Raw genomic sequence first — 19,406 nt, 5'->3', positions numbered from 1 at the left:
TTCAAACAAATTTTGATAAAATAAGACAAGCGATAATTTGTTTGACTTTAAGATACTTAAAATCTTGGACTTTCCAAGATCCGTAGATTATATAAGATTTATGTTTCTATCTCATATCCACATAGCATGCTTAAAATGGTATAATTTAAAAATATTATGAATTTAGTAATTTAAAAATATTATTAATTTAGTAATTTAAAAATATTATTAATTTAGTAATTTAAAATACTGGGGAACTGCCATTCAGTGTGTGTGTGTGTGTGTGTGTGTGTGTGTGTATGTTTTAGATGGCTAGAATTGAACCCAAGAGCTTCTCCCACTAAGCTTCATCCCAGCTCTTTTTAAGCTGTGAAGTGCCTAAATTGCCGAATCTGGCTGTTAACCGCTGATTCTCTTGTCTCAGCCTACTGGGGTTACAATCATGTGCCACCACTCCTGGCTTAAAAATATTATTTTTAATATGAAATCCATATTTTACATGTTATTAAATAAATTATGTCTTTTTAGGAAATTGTTTAAAAAATACTAATTATATAAGTCCACGTCTTTAAAATGATACTAATTTTTTTTTCTTTTGTATCACATGAATCATTATTTAAAAATAGTAAAACCTGTTATTTGTTCTGTCAATCACCAAAGTAGCCTTTTTGGTATAGACCTTGAAATTTTTCAACAGGGTCTTCTTAATTTTAAAACAGGGTCTTCTTAATTTGCTAAAAGTCTTGCTGTTGCTGAGGTTCACACCAACCTGAGACAAATCCTGTTTCAAGCTCTCAAGTCATGGGACTACCAGTGCATACCACCATGCCCAGCTTAGAATTCTATCATATAAAAATTATTTCAAAATCAGAAAAAGTTACCTGTTTTTCTTTGCAGTTCTGAGAATGCAACCAGAGTTTCTCATAGGTTGCATGTCAAAGTTTCTACTACTGAACTATATTTTTACCCCTCAAGTGTTACTTGAGACTTTTAATTTAGTTTAATTTAATTAGTATTAAGGATTGAATCCAGGACACTCTACCTCCAAGATTAAGCCCTAGGCCTTTTTATTTTATTTTTATATAAATGTAGAAATGGGGTGTTTCTGAATTGTGGAGGCTGCCCACCATTCAGCAACACCCTATTTTAGAACCTTCCAGAAACCTGTCTCACCCTCCCAAGGATTGGGATTACAGCTGTATGCTGCCACACTTGCCTAGAGCCTGTTTATTTTGAAGATTATTTCTGCAAGATTATTTATTCAATGTAGAGTAAAATTAAATGAATATACTTAATTATCATGTAGTATCTTAGATAGATGGTTTGTTATACTTGTCTAATTATTTCCTAATATTTTCTCTAAAATATATAGAAATATACACAGTTTTCTCTTTTGTAGGATTAAGGTGTATATTTAAGTATTGTCACTCACTCCTATCTAAATATGCAAGCACTACTTAGCTAGACGGAGATACACAAATATAGCGTTTCAAAAAAATAATAAGCTGGAGAGGTAGTTTTAAAATAACCCCTTATCTTGTAAAAAAAATTAAAAAATAATTTTTGAAATTTCCTTTAATATACTTTTATTAGCATAACCTGAATACCATGTTTGTAACCTATAAATTCATGGTTCATCTAAAAGCAAATTGGGGTAGAGTGTGTACTGCATGAATTGTTTGATTCTCTCTTTTTGTCTACTCATTCACACCCCAAGTCAGAAAACACAGGTTTCTCCTGGTCTCATGTCTTTTATCACTTCCTTTTACCTTTTACCAACTATATGACATGATTTAAATCGTTTTTATCTTTGTGTTAATCCAAGGCCTGGACACTGTGTATTCATAGAATTTTGAATTTTTTGTCCTCAGACTGATGTGAACGTGTCATCCACATTTGTATTTAGTGCTGGGTTCCCTCCGGTACTAATCACATCACATCCCACATGTTCTCTGAATACACATATCAGAAATTGCCCAGATGTCAGTGTTCATTCATATCTGTATGACCCTATTGGCTACAGTCATGATGGCCCCAGCTGTAGGCCTCTTTAAAAGTCTTAAAATCACTTCCTCTCAGTTGGTCTTACTTGACTGACATCTGTTTGTAACTAAATCTTATAAACTACCCCTTCTTTTAGCCCTTGATTGTGTAAATGTATATGCCACTGCATGTACCATAACCACTAAAGAGTTTTTAAAATAGAAACAATTTGTATGAAATTATTTACCAGATTTATTCTCCTATGAATCCAACATATGTTAACTTAACGGAAACAGAATGAGAACAAAGAAGGTCTGTATGGGTCAGAAAACAAAACAGCATAAAATCTCACTAGAGACTGATAATCTTCTAACAAGTCTCTCAAAGTCTGTGAATACTTCTGTCTTTTGGCTTGCTGATTAAGAATCAGTAAAATTGTATTCAGTCACTGTGCCTTCTAAGAAAATTATTTTGAGCAAGGCACCCAAAGGAGCCAGGGAAACAATAAAGTTATTCTTAAAACAAGGCTAATAAACTCGAAAGTGAAATAGAATATCTCTGAATAAAGACCGAAAAGGATTTTTCACAGTATTTATGCTGCTGTATCCTAAAGCAGTCTACCTAAAAGTTTTTTTTTCTGTTTTTCTTTTTCTTTTTTAATATCAAGATTTGTCCCATTATGCTGTCAGCCACAATGACAGTATTTTTTTTCTTTTTTGCTTACTTTTCTGAGCTTCTATGTAGAGAAATTTCAGCAATATGGAACACATATTTATATTACTTCAAATATCATCCTAGTTAGTGGCATCCTTCTGTGTTTATTTCCACTCCTCTGCCCTTTTCTCTTCTCTCCCTTCTTTTCTCTTTACCTCTTTTTTCTTTTCCTATCCTCTACCCTTCTCTTCCCTCCTCTTTCTCAACTCCTCTATCTCCTCTTCCTTTCGGCTTCTTGCTCCAATAAAGAAATGTAGGTATCCACACTACACACATACACAATAAAAAAAAACCCTCACATTTGTAAATGCAAATGGTTTGAAAGTAATATCTTAGAATCTTAGTTTTGTATGCATAAGACCTTCACCTTGTCATATAAGGTAACCTATTTCAACAAGTAATAGCCCATCACTTTTGCTATATAACACACCTTAATCATAGGAATGACAGACCATCATGTTTGCCATACTTTGTCTGAAGTCAGTCACACGAGGAGGAGGAGATTAATAAGAGGTATTGACAATAGGAGACAGGAAATCATTTGAGGTCACCCTAAGTTTTTTCTGAAATGCAAACAAAGACTTACACACTGACTTCAATTTAAGCCAGGTGTTCTATGTTTAAAATCTTAATATTTAAGGCGGGCGTGGTGGCGCACACTTGTAATCCCCACACTTGGGAGGTGGAGACAGGAGGATTGCGCAGGTTCGAAGCCAGCTGCGCTGGTTTAGGAGACCCTGTTTCCAAACTAAAAGTATAAAATAGGTCTGGGAGTGTAGCCTGGAGGTAGAAGGGCTTCCAGGAACCCCAGTACCACCAAAAAAAATAAAAAATAAAAAATAAAAAATCGTAATATTTTAGACACAGTGATTTAATTTAGGATATATGGTTAGAAATTCTCATCCACCCCCTCAAACAGACACAGAAGCACATACATACAGTTCACACATAAAAGTTTAAAACTAAATGAAATTCACCATGTGTATGCATATGTTAATCTTTAAAAATCAATTTATATTATTAACACATTTAAGCATCTCTCTATATATGATTATTATTCAGTTTTGCTCTATTTACTTTGCCCTTTTGTGTGTGTGCATGTATGTGGTGCTGGGAATTGAATCCAGGGGCATTCTACATCTGAGATATATCCCCAGCCCAATTTTTTATTCTTTTGAAACAAGATCTCACTAAGTTGTGGAGTGCATCACTAAGTAACTGAGGCTGGCCATGAACCCTCAGATCTCCTGTTTCTGCCTCCCAAGTACTGTGATTACAAGCAAGTGCCACCGCGCTTGACTCTTTTTACGTATTAAATTTTCTAATTATGTAACCATGTATCTACATCTCTGAATCTGTACTTTTAGGCTTATCGTTTCATCTATAAAGACCTATTTTTGCTTTTTTATACATTTATTGATGCATTGTAGTTTTACAACATAATGTAGTTTATAGTGAGAGTGACATCTGGGTACCCAGTTCTTGGTGGGCTCCCCCTTGTGCTCTCCCTAAACCTCCTTCTCAAACATGATATTGAAATTGGCATTGCTATTCTCACATATGCACTTAATGTCAATGGATGTGAACCCTTCGTTGATAATCCCTCTCTCTGCCCCCATCTTCTCCTAGACCAACTTCCTGGCTCTACTGGAGTTTGTCTTCTGTTATTTGAATCCCCTTTGGTATTCTTATTACTCCCTAGCTTCTGCACATGAGAGAAAACATATGACACTTAACTTTCTGTGATTGGCTAATCTCACGTATGATAATGTTCTTCAGGTCCATCCATTTTCCTAAACATTACATTATTTTGTTTTTCTTTATTTCTAAGTAAAATTCTATTCAATATATACCCCATAATTACCATTCATCTGTTGATGGGCATCTTAAACTTTTTTCCGTAATTTGGCTAGTGTGAATTGTGCTGCTATAAAGATGGATATGCATGTATTTCTATAATATTGTGGTTTCAGTCCTTTGGAAAGCTAAACAGGATTGATATAGATAGATGATATGGTGGATCCATTCCCAGTTTTCTGAGGAATTTCCACACTGATCTCTATTGCAGCTGTACTAATTTGCAATCTCATCAACAGTGTAGGTTTCATATTCCCTTACATCTTGATCAGAATTTATTGTTGTTTGACTTCTTGATGATTGCCATTCTGATTGGGGTTAGGGCAAATCTCATTGTAGTTTTGAATCATATCTCTCTGATTGCTAATGTTGAAATTTTTTCTCATGTATTTATTGGACATTTTCGTTCATTTAGTTCAATTGCTCATTTCTTCACTGGGTTATTTGTTTCTTTAGTGCCAAGTTTTTTTTAAGTTTTTTGTATATTCTAGATAGTAGTCTTCAATCAGAGGAATATCTGTCAAAGATCATCTCCAATTCTGTAGGCTTTCTCATTAGACTCTTGACTTTTCCTTTGATGAATGGAGATTTTAAGCTTAATATCATCTCATTTATTAATTATCTTAATTTCTTGAGCTTGAGGGTCTTATTGAGGAAGTTTCTATCTGTGCCTAAATGTTGTAAATGTGCCCAATGCCCCCCTCTGGTAACTTCAATGGAATCAATTTTTTATTTTTTTTTATTTTTTCAGTACTAAGGATTGAATCCAGGGGACATTCTATTTCTGAGCTATATATCCAGCCCTATTTTTAATTTTTATTCTGTGTGTGTGTGTGTGTGGAACTGGGGAGGGAACCCAGGGGGCTTATGCCTCCAGGCTACACTACTGACCTATTTTATATTTTATTTGGAAAGAGGGTTTCACTAAGTTGCTGATAGCCTCACTAAGTAGCTAAGGCTGGCCTCGAAATGGTCCAATACTCCTGTCTCAGCCTCAATACTCCTCTCTCAGCTGGGATTACAAGCGTTTGCCACCACACTCGGCTCCCCTTTATTCTTAAATATTGTATTTGACACTCATTTCTCTAGATTTATTTTCTCTGGGTGTTGGTTTTTACTTACTGCTCATTGATAATCAACTTTTCAACTTTTCTTTCTTGAAGGGATTTTACTTTCTATTGATCTTCAAGGTTATATATGTAGTATGTCAAATAACCCTATTTTTGGTGAACTAATTCCGGGTTATTTATTCTATTTCTTTCTTTTGCTATCCTAGAATCATGCCATTTTTATTTTAATTCCCAATTAATTTTCAATGTTTGCAAAATTTTTTATATATGCTAGGATAACTTTTTCATTTGAATTCTTTTTTTTTTTTTTTTTTTTTGGTGGTACTGGGGTTCCTGGAAGCCCTTCTACCTCCGGGCTACACTCCCAGACCTATTTTATATTTTTGAAACAGGGTCTCTTACGCCAGCGCAGCTGGCTTCGAACCTGCGCGATCCTCCCGTCTCTGCCTCCCAAGCGCAGGGATTACAAGCGTGCGCCACCACGCCTGGCCTTGAATTCTTTTTATAAGTGTCTTGGATACAATTAGCAATTAAAATTTTCATATGTATTTTAATGAATTTTAAATAGTAACAACAAAAGTTAAAAAAAATAACCTGACGATATTTTGATTGGAACTATATATACTCCATAGATAACTCCGCCACTATAAGAAACCAATGAATGTTGTTTCTAAGCCACCCACTTTGTGGTGTTTTGTTATATCAGCCTGAACTAAGACAAAGTTTTAGCTGTGAGGCTGAATGCTAGAGTGAGTTACAGACGCATCAACTTGTTAGAAAATAGAAATGGTGCAAAACAAACACATCAGCCCGGGCATGGTGGCTCAAGCTTGTAATCCCAGCATTCCGGAGTCTGAGACAGGATGACTCTGTTTCACGGATAGCCTCAGGTACTTAGGCCCTCAGCAACTCAGTGTGACGCTGTTTCAAAATAAAGAATGAAAATAGGGCTGAGCATGTAACTTAGATGTCGAATGCCCCTGGGTTCCATCTCTAGTACTAAAAAAAAAAAAAAATTAAAAAAAAATCAGAATTTTCCCGAGTTTTTGTTTTTGTGACTAATTTCACTTAGCATAATATTTTCAATTTCCTATATTTCCCTGTAAGTAACATAATTGTGTTTTTCTTTTTGGCTGAGTAAAATTCCATTGTGTACATATCCCATAGTTTTGTAATCCATTCATTTGTTGACGTACATCTTGGCTGGTTCCATCATTGGGTAACAGTGAATTGTGCAGCTATGAGCATAGATACACATGCATTAGTTTGGTAATTTGGTTTCCAATCTTTTGGGTAGATACCTAGAAGTGGTATCTCTCGATTATATGGTAAATTCATTCCCATTTTTCAGATAATCCTCCATACAGTTTTTCAAAGTGGTTGCACTAATTTGCAATCTCACCATGTAGTAGAGTTACCACTTCTCCATATCCTTGCCAGTACGTGTTGTTGTGTTTTGAATGGTTGCCCTTCTAATTGGAGTTAGGTAAAATCTCAAGGTAGTTTTGATTTGCATCTCTCTGACTGCTAACGATGTTGAGCATTTTTTCATGCATTTATTGGCCATTTGAATTGTTTTTGCAGTGTCTATTTAGTTCATTTGATTGGTTGTTTGTTTTCTTAGTGCTAAGTTTCTTAAGTTCTTTATATAGTCTCCCTAATATGTGAAAGCTAGGGAGAAAATGGGTCATAGGAGGAACTCTTGATGAAGAAAGAGATACTATAGATAAGCAAATAAGGTGATTTAACAAGGGGATAGGAAGGGGAAAGAGGGAAATTTTCTAATGTTCATGATGTATACTAACAAACATATCAAAGTTAATCACTCAGCCAAAAATGAGAAGGAAGAAAGGGAGGGAATGGGGTGGAAATTGGTTAAGGGCTAATTGAGTGATGTGTGCATGTATGCCTCCAGCATCTTGTACTCCACTAAGATCTATGACTACAATGCACAAGAAAAAATTAAAAATAAATAAATAATTTAAGAATTATCCCAACTGAGTAATAGAAAAAAGAAGACATGATGATATTTTAAATACCAAAAATTAATGATAGAAAACTACTTTATGGGGAGTGGAGAATAATTTTATTCTAGCAATTTCTTCTTTCTTTCTTTCTTTCTTTCTTTCTTTCTTTCTTTCTTTCTTTCTTTCTTTCTTTTTGTTTTAGTACAAAGGATTGAAATCAAGGTCATTATACCTCTGAGCTACACACCCTAGCCCTATTTTATTTTCTATTTTGAAACAGGGTCTCACTAAGTTGCTGAGGCTGTTCTGGAACCTACAATCCTCCTCCATCAGTCTCCCTGCACAGCCTCCATTTTTCTAAACTAGGAAAGGAAGGAAGGAAGGAAGGAAGGAAGGAAGGAAGGAAGGCAGGCAGGCAGGAAGGCAGGAAGGCAAGCAAACTAAAAAGCAAGCAGGCTTAGTGTTACATATTTTTACAAAACCACCTTATTTGATCTGCCTGTATTTTTGTGAATGCTTTCCCTGCATCTGGAATAACCTTTCCGATGCCTAATTTAATATATCTTCTTTTTTCCAAGATTATTGAATACTAGGTTTGTTTAACAAATTTATTAATTTAAAAATATTAGAAATACTAATACAATAAAACAGAAACTAAATTAGAACAAATTGTATATATTATATATCATATCATATACTATATAGTATAGTATATAGTATTCAAGTATAAAGAATATATGAATATGAAATCAATCAACAGAAAAAGATATCTTTGATAATTAAGTAAAATTTTGAAGAAAAACAGGTTACTTGGTGGAATAAATTAGCTTTGGTTATTTTTGTTTTGTTTCGTAAATTTTTGAAGTTTTTGTTCTGTATGTATGTGCCAACATGTATGCATGTGTTTGTTCTTTGATGAACTTAATGAACTTTCTCATCAATAAGGACTCAGTCTAAATTTTTTATCTACATGAACAGAGTAAAAGGAGATTCAGAACTGATAGAAAAAATAAATGAATGTTGTTTCCTTTCTAATATAATTTGCACAAAAATAATGGGCAATATAAATACATTTCAGAAGTTTTTATTTTCTGTGAAAAAATGAGCATATAAATGACATTGCATTTACCACTTTCATTAATAACTGTTCATTAAATTGACTTTTGTTTCTTATACCATGGCATGTCTTTAACATTTAGTGGTCTAGTATTGAAGAGTAAGCACATCTTTACCAATTTCTTCATTGCCAGGAAGAATTTCACCACAACTACAAGAATAGACTACTAAGCAAGAATATGAACAACAGAGTTGAATCTTCTGTCTTATCCTGTTTTTATGGATTTAGGCAGTTTAATTGATAAGGTAAGCTACCAGCCTACTGCACAGGTATAAATGAAACAAGGGCAATTATAATATTTATTCAGTTTGTTTATATAATTAAAACTTCTGTGTCACTAGAGCTTGTTTTCTTTAAAGAACCAGTTTCATTCAAACAATATAAATTGAGCAATTTTATGTGACTAGCCCTCTGCTCAGCACTCAGAACATTTGAACCTCTGTCCCTGTTCCCCGGAAACTAAGACTCGTTTGGTGACAACAAAACCAATATATAAAACAATTTGAGTTGACCATGGAACTGCTTTTAATCAGCCAAACACAGTTGCTGGAAGCATCTACCGAATTAGTTTTGTTCAGCCACAAGTTCAATCCCAAACTTAACATCATTGCCCTTGCTGATATGGCTTTGTGCCAAGGTAGGCAAGAGGCTAACAAAATTTGTCCAATTTACTCTAAGCAATTTGATTTAACTGGCAATCGTTACCTTTGTGTCCCATCTCCTGACAGGCAGATTTAAAGCCTTGCAATCTCTAGTCAGGCTACATGCCAGGGTGTCAGGACCTAACTGTAACTGCTCTGGCTCTCCCCACTGTAATCACTATCAACAGCAAACAGATTAACATTTCACAGGCAAAACACAGGGCAGTAGCTAATACTCCAAGCACTTTTGTGTGTGTAATAAGAAGTTCTTTGCTCATTTAGACAAGGAACTAAAAGACCTTGTTCCTGTCCCAAATCCAGCAGGAGGCAACAGATTTCTCATTGAATTCAAGAGGATGTGTACAAGCCATAAATTGAAATGATTTGTAATTTTAAGTGGGCAATATACATGCATAAGTACAAAATTCCAAATCTCAGTTCACCAGTTATGATGACTGTAAAGTGGATTATGTTTATTCAGAAGACATTTGGCTAACAAATGTATTGCAAACACAAAAATGTATTTGAGAATGTTAAAATTAAATGGCACATGGTCATTTATTCTTTTGTATAGATACGCAGGGGTTCTTGCTTGTCTATATTTGCAATAAGGATGAGAACATTTTAAAAGTGTGTATCTGTTTTGAGAGGCACTCTATCTCACTTGCATAACTCACTGACAGAAATGATGATAAACCAATACATGTTCTCTGGGGCTATTCTGCTCTCCGAAATTAAAATTGGCTTTCTCACTGCATCTGATGATCATAAAAATTTAAGTCATAAAGATCTATGAAGCAGAAATTTAGTTACTCAATATATAATTGTAGAGTAAATCATCAAATAAATATTTCTCCAACTACATTTGCAAAAGTTTTATAATATTTATGACAAGAGGAACCTCAGTTCCTAATTCTTCACTTTTTTCTGACGTCCTTGAATAATTTCAGCATAGCTCAGAATTCATTAAACTAAAAAAATTTAATAAAATTGATTCAGTAAATATGTAAGTACATATTATTAACTGTTATAACTATTAAATGATTGGACAGTAATATATAAAATAATTTCAGAAATAGTGCTTTGGCAAGAATCATAGTCTGAATTTTGATCATAATTTTTCTTTTTATTTAAAATATATATTCTCTCATAATCTTTAAAAGTCTCTTCACAATGCTGACAATATATTATTTTCTATGACTCTTAAAGCATACCACAGATTTGGTGATATAGCACAATGGAAATGTATACAAAACGTTCTGAAAAAGACCAAAGTCTGGAATAAAGATGTGAGCAGTGCTTACCTTCCTCCAAAGGTTCTATGCAGGAGTCCTTTGCCTGTCCCAGCTTCTCATGGCTCTATGTGTCCCTTGGCTCATGGTAGCACAAGTCTATTCCCTGCATCCTTGTTCAAATGTCTTTTTCTTTCTCAGCTTTCTTGTTTTTCTCATATAAAGGCCCCTATCATTAGATTTAAGGCCCAGCCTCAATCCATGATGATCTCATCCCAAGTACCTTAATTTCTTACGTGTGCAAACACTTTTTTGAACAAATGAAGTAACAGTCACAGGTTCTCAGAGACATATCATTTAGAGGAACAGAATTCAAGCAACAGTATAGTAATGATCATAAATGAACATCTATTCTAGGTCAAAGTTTTAGTGAGTAGCCAAAAAATAAGTCATGTAGTAAATTCAGAGAATGTCTATATGTCGATGAGACAATGAAGAAAAATCACAATGGCAAAGTCTATAAATGTTTACATTCTTGAGAAGACATTCCAACAGTCATTATTTCAAGAACTATTTTCAATTATTTAGGTTACATATGATCATGACAATACAATAAGAAAAAGCACATAAAACCAGAAGAAAAGTAAAATGTGCTTTGGTTAGTTTAGACACAGATGAGGAGCTAGAGATGAGTGTCAAAAGTTTGTGTAGAGAAAAGCATGAGGGCACATGGGGACCCTTTGAGTAATAAATTTAATATAAAATCACAAATCTGATGAATTTGCCATTAATTTGGTTTTTATTATTTAAAAAGAAATGTAATATTTATGTATCTATGTTGTTTTGTATTGTCTAAAAATGAAAAAAAGAAAAATGAATTGATTAACATTATTAATAAATGTGATAAGAATGTTGATGCTAAAAAGATAGATAGATAGCAATCTAGGGTGTTTCATCACCTTGAAAGGAAAATATATAGAATAGGAGTTGACTTGGAGATCATTTAAGCAGTTTCCTCTACATAATAATTCCATTTGAGATGAGGGCACTTAATCTGAGGGACTTGTCTTTCTAAATGGAGTTAGAAGAACTGGATACATTTGATTATTTAGCTATAAAATCATTCCAGGAGTTATAAACCTGGCTCCTCCACTATTTTGGTTGACCCAGGTATAAAACTTTCCCAGTGAATCCCATTTTCTGGTTCTACCTCAGGATTAATCTATGCTACTTAGAAGAAGTAGTGAGAAAGAACAAAGTGAACTTACTCTAAATACCAGAATGTGTAACAAAAATCAAGGGGTCCAGAAATATGATGGAGATTCAAAAAGTGATGTCTTTTATAGCTCATGATGTAAGACACATTAGGAATTCAGTAGAATGAACCTTTATATAGTAACTGGTTTACAGAAACTATGAACTAAGTTCTAATGACAAGTGATAAAACCAATCCTAATTTTGTTAAAGATGTAACCATTCAGTTAGGCAACCTAACATATATGATATAAAATAAATAATATTAAAATTTAAAAATGAAAGAAGAAAAAATAACAAAAAAATTTAATCAAAGCCTTTAAAATGCTTACTGCTAAAAAAAGTTATAATTTATCTCTAGAAAGTTATATAATTTAATATATACAAATATGAAGTAAATTCATCAAAAATAAATAGAATATGATTATAACATTTAAATGTTCAACAATTCAATAATAAATATTATTTAATTTGTCATTTTGTATGAAATGCATTTTTATTTGTCTTTCATAGAAAGAAAATGTTTAATACCATTAATCAACTTAAAAGAGGTAAATATATTTTATTAGATAAATTTTTGCTGAAAACTCTCCTTTCTTGCTTTTTTTCTTTAAATCATAACACAAATATTCCGTGTTATGATTTATTCTGTGTTGCTAAAATAAATTTATTCATTTATTTGTTTATAATAGAATTTAAAATATTAATTTCAGCCAACTGATCAAATTATACTATGTCAAATACATACCATTCAGAACTAGGGAAATAGAAATAAGAACTTGGGTAATACTTCTTGACTTTGACTAAGAACAAGTGTAGAATTTGGATAAACAATCACCTATAGGAATATTCTAGTATCATGATGCTCAAAACACATGATAATGAGTAACATATTATTGTCAAAACAATAGCATAGAAAATAGGACATATTAAAAGAAAAGCAGAGTGAAAGCTTAAAGAAACAGAATGGACCATATTGGGGTAGCACAAGCATGAAGATTTTGTAGAGAAATTTTCTCATATATATCTCTCATAAACTGTTTTCTTTCATATAATTAATAATGATGGTGCCAAAGCACATTAAAGGCAATATGTGATTTCCAAATAATTATTCAAAAATTAGTAAAACTCATTATTTCTGGATATCATCCTAAATGCTTTTCAATACACACATTTTGCTAAAAACAACACTATGAAGTAAAATTATCATCCCTTTATATTCATGAGATTACAGAAACACAATGAGAAACTAATATGCCTATGGCTGTGCATTTAGCACATGGAAGAACAAAGGTAGGGTAGCAATAAATACTTGTTTGAAAATTGTAGAGAAAAAGTAATATTTTTTCAGTCTTCTTACACTCTATTCAATAAATAAATTAGATAAATTTGGTGGGATTTTCAGTATCTTACAGACATCTGCATTTTTATATATCCATTGTTTAAATGAGTTGAAGCCAATAAAGTAACATAAATAATTAATATAAAATTTTATTGTAGTACTTTCTCATGCTACATAAAATAGACACCCTTCAGCAAATAAAAATATATTTTAGTCAGATGGTTGCTAAAATATATGTGGCTTAAAAATCCTATCAAATATACTTAGTGAGGCACTTTGCAACTAAATGAGACCTTGTTTTAAAATCAACAATAAAAAATAGGACTGAGGGTGTAACTCAGAGGTAGACTGCACCTGGGATCCATCCCTAGTACTGCAAAAAAAATCCTATCCAATAAAAATATAAAAATTTTCTCAGGGATATTTATTATGAGGCATTTACTTTTAAGAATTTTACAGCAATTTTATACATAGTTAATTTTAATAGTAGCAATTAAAAAGAGTTTTGTGTCCACTAAAATGATAAATCAAAAACTCGAAGAAGGTAAATGACTTCTCAAAATCATTCAAAACAAAAGTGAAACAAACAATAAAATAACTCAAATAAGTATATATTTATTCCAAATTCTATTTGTTATCATGTCTTTCTCTGAGGGAAAAGTATTTGCTATCAGTTATGAAGCTGATAAAGCAAATGATTGCAGTAGGACAGATAAACATTTGGATAAACATGTATTGTGAAAGGGACCAATGTAAAGGGTGAGTTGTAATTTAAGATTTGGAAACAAAACACTTATGGACAAGACACTTTCTTAGGAAAAATTAAGTGAAGAGCCTAGTAACAATTGTGTTATGTGTTAAAACAAAGAATATTCTAAACACTCCACATTAAGTTAATTATGAAAATGTGATCTTTAATTTCTGATTTATTCAATACATGTATATATATTTATATATATAAATATATATACATATATATGTATATATGCATATATGTATATGTATGTATATGTATATATAATATATATACATATTTGACATATATTACATATACATATATATGATATATATATGATATATATATATATATTATATACCCGAAATAGACCTATAGCTAACACACACACACACATGCATGTCCACTTTTTCTCTAAATGCTTTAATACCACACATAAGAATACAGATAATGCTATAAAAATTGGGTACAGCTGTATTATTGTTTTAGTACTCTAGGCCTTTAAATTTTGTAATATGCTTCTGCTTAAATAATTCACCAGGCAGCTTAAATCCTAAGATTATATCTTAGATCCAAAAGATGTGAATCTCTCCCCTTCCATTTGTAATGAAGAACAGATTAAAGATTTCACTAATGAAAATGATTGAGATTAATCCAGAAAAGCTAGGACAGACCTTCCCAATAAATAAGCCGGCTTTAAACATTGTTAATCTGATGAGGCTAGGGAGAGTTTAATTAAAATTCTGTTTCTCATTTATCTAGTATTAAACAGTAAAATATCTAGTAAAACGGCTTTCTTATTTAACATGATTCTTTTTCCTCTTCGTTTTTTTAGTACTCATTGAAAAAAGAATTTAGTATTGAAGAGACAAAATATTCCATCAATTTCATCTGTTTGCCCTAGCTGGTAAGAGTCACAGCTATGAGTCAATAATAAACAGAGAAGCTGGTCCTGGAACTTTGTTTGTTAGGTCTCTCACATGACAGTAGTACTGAAGTAAACAAATGCTAGTATTCTATAAATTACTTTCAGTGGTAATAGGTATTTTAAAGATTGTAGATTTTAGAACATGAAATTTGTTTGATCTGCAAGTCAGTGATTCATTAGATGACATGTCATAAGTATACAAAAAAAGGTGGTTATTATTATTATAGACACATTGTTGCCATAGTTGAAAAATTAGCAGCAGAGATATCTCATAAAAATTCAAGCCTTCAAAGATAGTCAATTACCACTAACAGAAAAAAAAAACAAAACAGGTTTTGATTGGTAAACTATCTAGCTGCTAAATCCTGTGCTCTCTGCTAAACAACCAGCAATAGATGTAAATCTCTTAAACTAGTCACGAGATCTTATAAATAAACAGTATAGATTCATGATAGCACTTTTCAAATTTGGAAATTTCTGTTCTTCTGGAATAAATGTGTTAATTCGATGTTGCTGCTGTTTTAGGGACCTGATGTATTTTCTTTTAACTTTCTACATTTAAGAAAGTATTTATTCATTAATTTTCATCCTGCTATAATCGTTTGATAAATAAAGCAAGTAATACAAAAATAACATTGGTGAAAACTCTTATAGGTGCTCAAATGCAATTTTTCATATTATAGGTACAATCATCAATATCTTCATCTGTTATTTCATCTCTCAATTACATTTTCAGTGAATGGATTGCAAAATTATGGGAAATATATACAATGGAATTCTACTCAGCAATAAAGAACAAAATCATGCCATTTGCAAGAAGATGGAAAGACCTGGAGAACATTATGTTAGTGAGATCAGCCAAGTGCAGAAATATAAGAGACATATGCTTTCTCTAAGATGCTCAAGCTAGGGAGTATTAGGGATCCCAGAGGTACTAAATATAATGGAAGGGAAATCTCAGCAGAGCCAGAAAGGAAGAATAGAGGAGAAAGAAGTATGAGGTTAATTAATGAAAAAGCTACATTTGAATATGTGTATATGTGGATATAACATTGTTAGCCTGGACACTCAGGCTTGGGAGGTAGGAAAAAGGGAAAGCACTTGGGGAGAGCACCAAGTGCTGTGTGAATATATGCCACTGACAACATGATCCACATTGTGATGTGAGACTATAGTGTACCAATAAAATTAAAAAGAATGAGTTATATTACCCTTTAAATTCATGAATTACTAATGCTGTTGGCTCTATTTTTGTATGCTCATTTTCTATTAAATGTCTTTTTAGATAAATCTTTATTTGAGTTTTGTATTTTATTCATTTTTATTTTATTTTATTTTATTTTTGTAATCATACATCACTTTGGAATACAAGAATTGAGCACATATCATCCAATAAGCACATATCATCCAATAAGCCCACATCCAGTCCCCATCCCATTCTCTCCCCCTCCCTCTATCCCATGCATAATTAGTGATTATCTTTGATATAATTGTTTACGCACCTCATGAGTTTTAAAGAGAGTTCATTCTCCCCTTCCCTCTGATTGGTCACCTTAATTGCTTCTCAATAGGGCCTTTTCCTCAACCTCTACTTGTTACCCTTTCCTCCTAGTTCTTGCTAATTAGGGGAAGCATCTGGATTTTATTTTCTGTACTATTTCTCTGTGCATGCTGCATTGCAAGTTCCCATCCCACTCTTAAGGCCCCAGAAGTGGCCAGGCCACCAGGAGGACCGAGATCCCGACCTCGCTGGCTCTAGCACCGGCCTTGCCTCATGGGAGGCCCTGGTTCTGGCCTCACTGGCCCCCCGCACCAAACTAACCCCTCGGCTGGCTCCTCTCCTGGCCTCAGAGGCCCCATTACCGGCCTAACCTCACGACAGGCTCCGATCCCAGCCTTGCTGACCCTGGCACGGGTCTAACCCCTCAGAAGGCTCCTATCCTGGTCTGATAAGTCGCAGCTCCATCCTTGCCTCACAGCAATTTCCGATCCTGGCCTCGCTGGCCCTGGCACCGGTCTTACCCCTCGGCAGAGTATGATCCAGGCCTCGTAGGTCCCAGCACCGGTCTTGCCTCAAAGCAGGCTCTGATCCTGAACTTGCTGGCCCCAGAACCAGCCTAACCGCTCGGCTGGCACCGATCCCTGCCTCAGAGGCCCCAGCACTGGCCATACCTCAAGGCAGGCTCCGATCCCAGCCTTGATGGCCCCGGCACTGGCCTAACCCCTGGGCAGGCTCTGATTCAGGCCTTCTGGGACCTTCCAGGTGTGTGTAGAGGGTCACCTAAAGGAGCCCTGCCCATCCGCCCACCCACCCTCCAGGACATCTAGGGCATTCCAGGTGGGCAGGGGACTCCTATGTGTGCCCCGCCCGCACCCGCCCACCCTCCCGGGGTGGGGGCCATGCAGCCTGGACCTCGGGGCCTCCTATTCAAGGTTTTTTAATTTTTGAAATTGAATTTCTTGTCTTGTTTGTTTCTGAATTCTAACAGGTTTTATATAATCTAGATACTGAACTGTTAGCAAATACATGATTTGCAAATACTTTTTCCAATATGTAGGTTGTCTTTCACTCTTTTGGAAACTGGAGGTTGAACCCAAGAGGCATTCTATCTCTGAACTATGCCCCCCGAGGCCTATTTTTTATTCTTTATTTTTAAACAGGTCTCATTAAGTAGCTGAAGCTGTCTGTGAACCACCAATCCTCCTCTCAACCTCCCAAGTACTGGGATTACAAGTGTATGTCACCATGATTGCCTTTATCTTTTCATTCTTTGATAATGTACTTTAATGAACAAAATTTTAAAGTTATAATGAAGTCTATTTTATTTATTTGTTTTTTGTTCTCTATTTTCTGGGTGTTATATTTAATAATCCATTGCTATACTTAATATCATAAAGATGTACCTGTCTTTTTTGGCTTTAGCTCTTATGTTTAGTTTTTGAACTATTTTGAGTTATGTTTTTATATGGTGTGAAGTACAATGCCAACTTCATTATTGCTCTTGTACATATCTAGATGTTGCAACAGTATTTTTAAAAATTTGTTATTGGCACATTGTAGTCATACATCTTAATGGGGTAAAAGATGGTGGAGGCATACATGCACACATCACCCAATTAGCCCTTACCCAATTTGTTAAAAAGACAGTTCTGATCTTTACTGATTAATTTTCTCACACTTGTTGAACATCACCTGTTCAGAGACACATGGTTTTAATTCTAGACTTGAAATTTGATTTAATTGGACTGGACATTTATTTTTAATGCCACCACCATGTGAGAACAATGCTCTATCAAGTAATTCTAAATATCTTATTTTGAAAGTTATATTAACATATTTCTAGAATTGGAATATTTTTGTAATGTCTTATGCTATTAATCTAGACTTTGGGGTAGTATAATAAATCTTACAGTGCAAGTTGACTAGTACTAATAAATGTTAAGATAGATTAAGGATATTGTGTTTGAACAACAGAAACTAAGCATACTTTTGGTGACCTTATACATTTGCTTCTTTCCTTTATATTATATCTTAAAAAATCAATATATTGTCATTTAATCTTTTATTGCATATGGACTCAAGAGAAATAAAATTGAATATAACTTTTAAAAGAGTGGCATTTCTCAGTGAATTAAAATTTTAGGAAACTAAGCATAATTTTGCTATTATGCTTTTCACTTGCTATCTATAATCAAAACTCTAATTAGTAATGCAAAATCTCATTTAGGCTTTTAGGTTTTATATACAAATTCTAGTCTAAAAACTAATCCTCCAGGATATGGTATACAATAGAAGAAGGCAATGTAGTTCTATGTAACAATTTAAAATAAATCTAAATTAAAAGAAGAAAGCAAGAGGTTTTTGAATAGTAGAAACTTTTCTCATTATTGGACAACTACCATTTATGGAAATATAAAAGACAGGAATCATTAAAGCAAGTCCATTAGTGATTATCTCCTGTTGTGCTAAAACATGATTCTTAAGAAACCATCCACATGGCTGGTAACTAAATAGAACCCAATGATAATTCTGTTAGGTATAGTTTCTCTATTATTTAAATAGTGATATAATTATTTAGCCAGACTTCCTTTCACTGTCACTCATTGGCAATAAATGTAAATTGGTTTTAGTAAGATGTTAAAAGATTAAACTTCTTGCTTATTCATCAAAGAGTATTTACACTTTGCTTATAAATGTAAAACACATCTTTAAACAAAGTACTTTGTATTTCTTTAAATTTAAACTGGGCAGGTGGCACATGTAATCCCAACATTTGGGAGGCTGAGACAGGATAGAGGTTCTCAGACAGCCTCAGTTATTTAGTGAGTGTCTTTGCAACTCAGTGAGACCCTGTTTCAAAATAAAGAATAAAAAATAGGGCTGGTGGTGTAGCTCAGAGGTAGAATGTCCCTGGGTTCCATCCCCAGTACCACAAAGAAAAAAATAAAATTAATTATACATCTAAATATGCCCATGGCAGAATGAATAACCCAAAACTGCCTTTGTCTTAAATTGCTTACACCCCAATGGTTCTGAGTATATACATGTTATATTTGCATTCATACAAAAATATACTTTGTCCTGC

Source organism: Muscardinus avellanarius (assembly GCF_963383645.1).
Source record: "Muscardinus avellanarius genome assembly, chromosome: 6".
NCBI classification, from domain to species: domain Eukaryota; kingdom Metazoa; phylum Chordata; class Mammalia; order Rodentia; family Gliridae; genus Muscardinus; species Muscardinus avellanarius.
The sequence above is the reverse complement of the archived record's forward strand: the minus strand, read 5'-3'. Positions refer to the sequence as shown.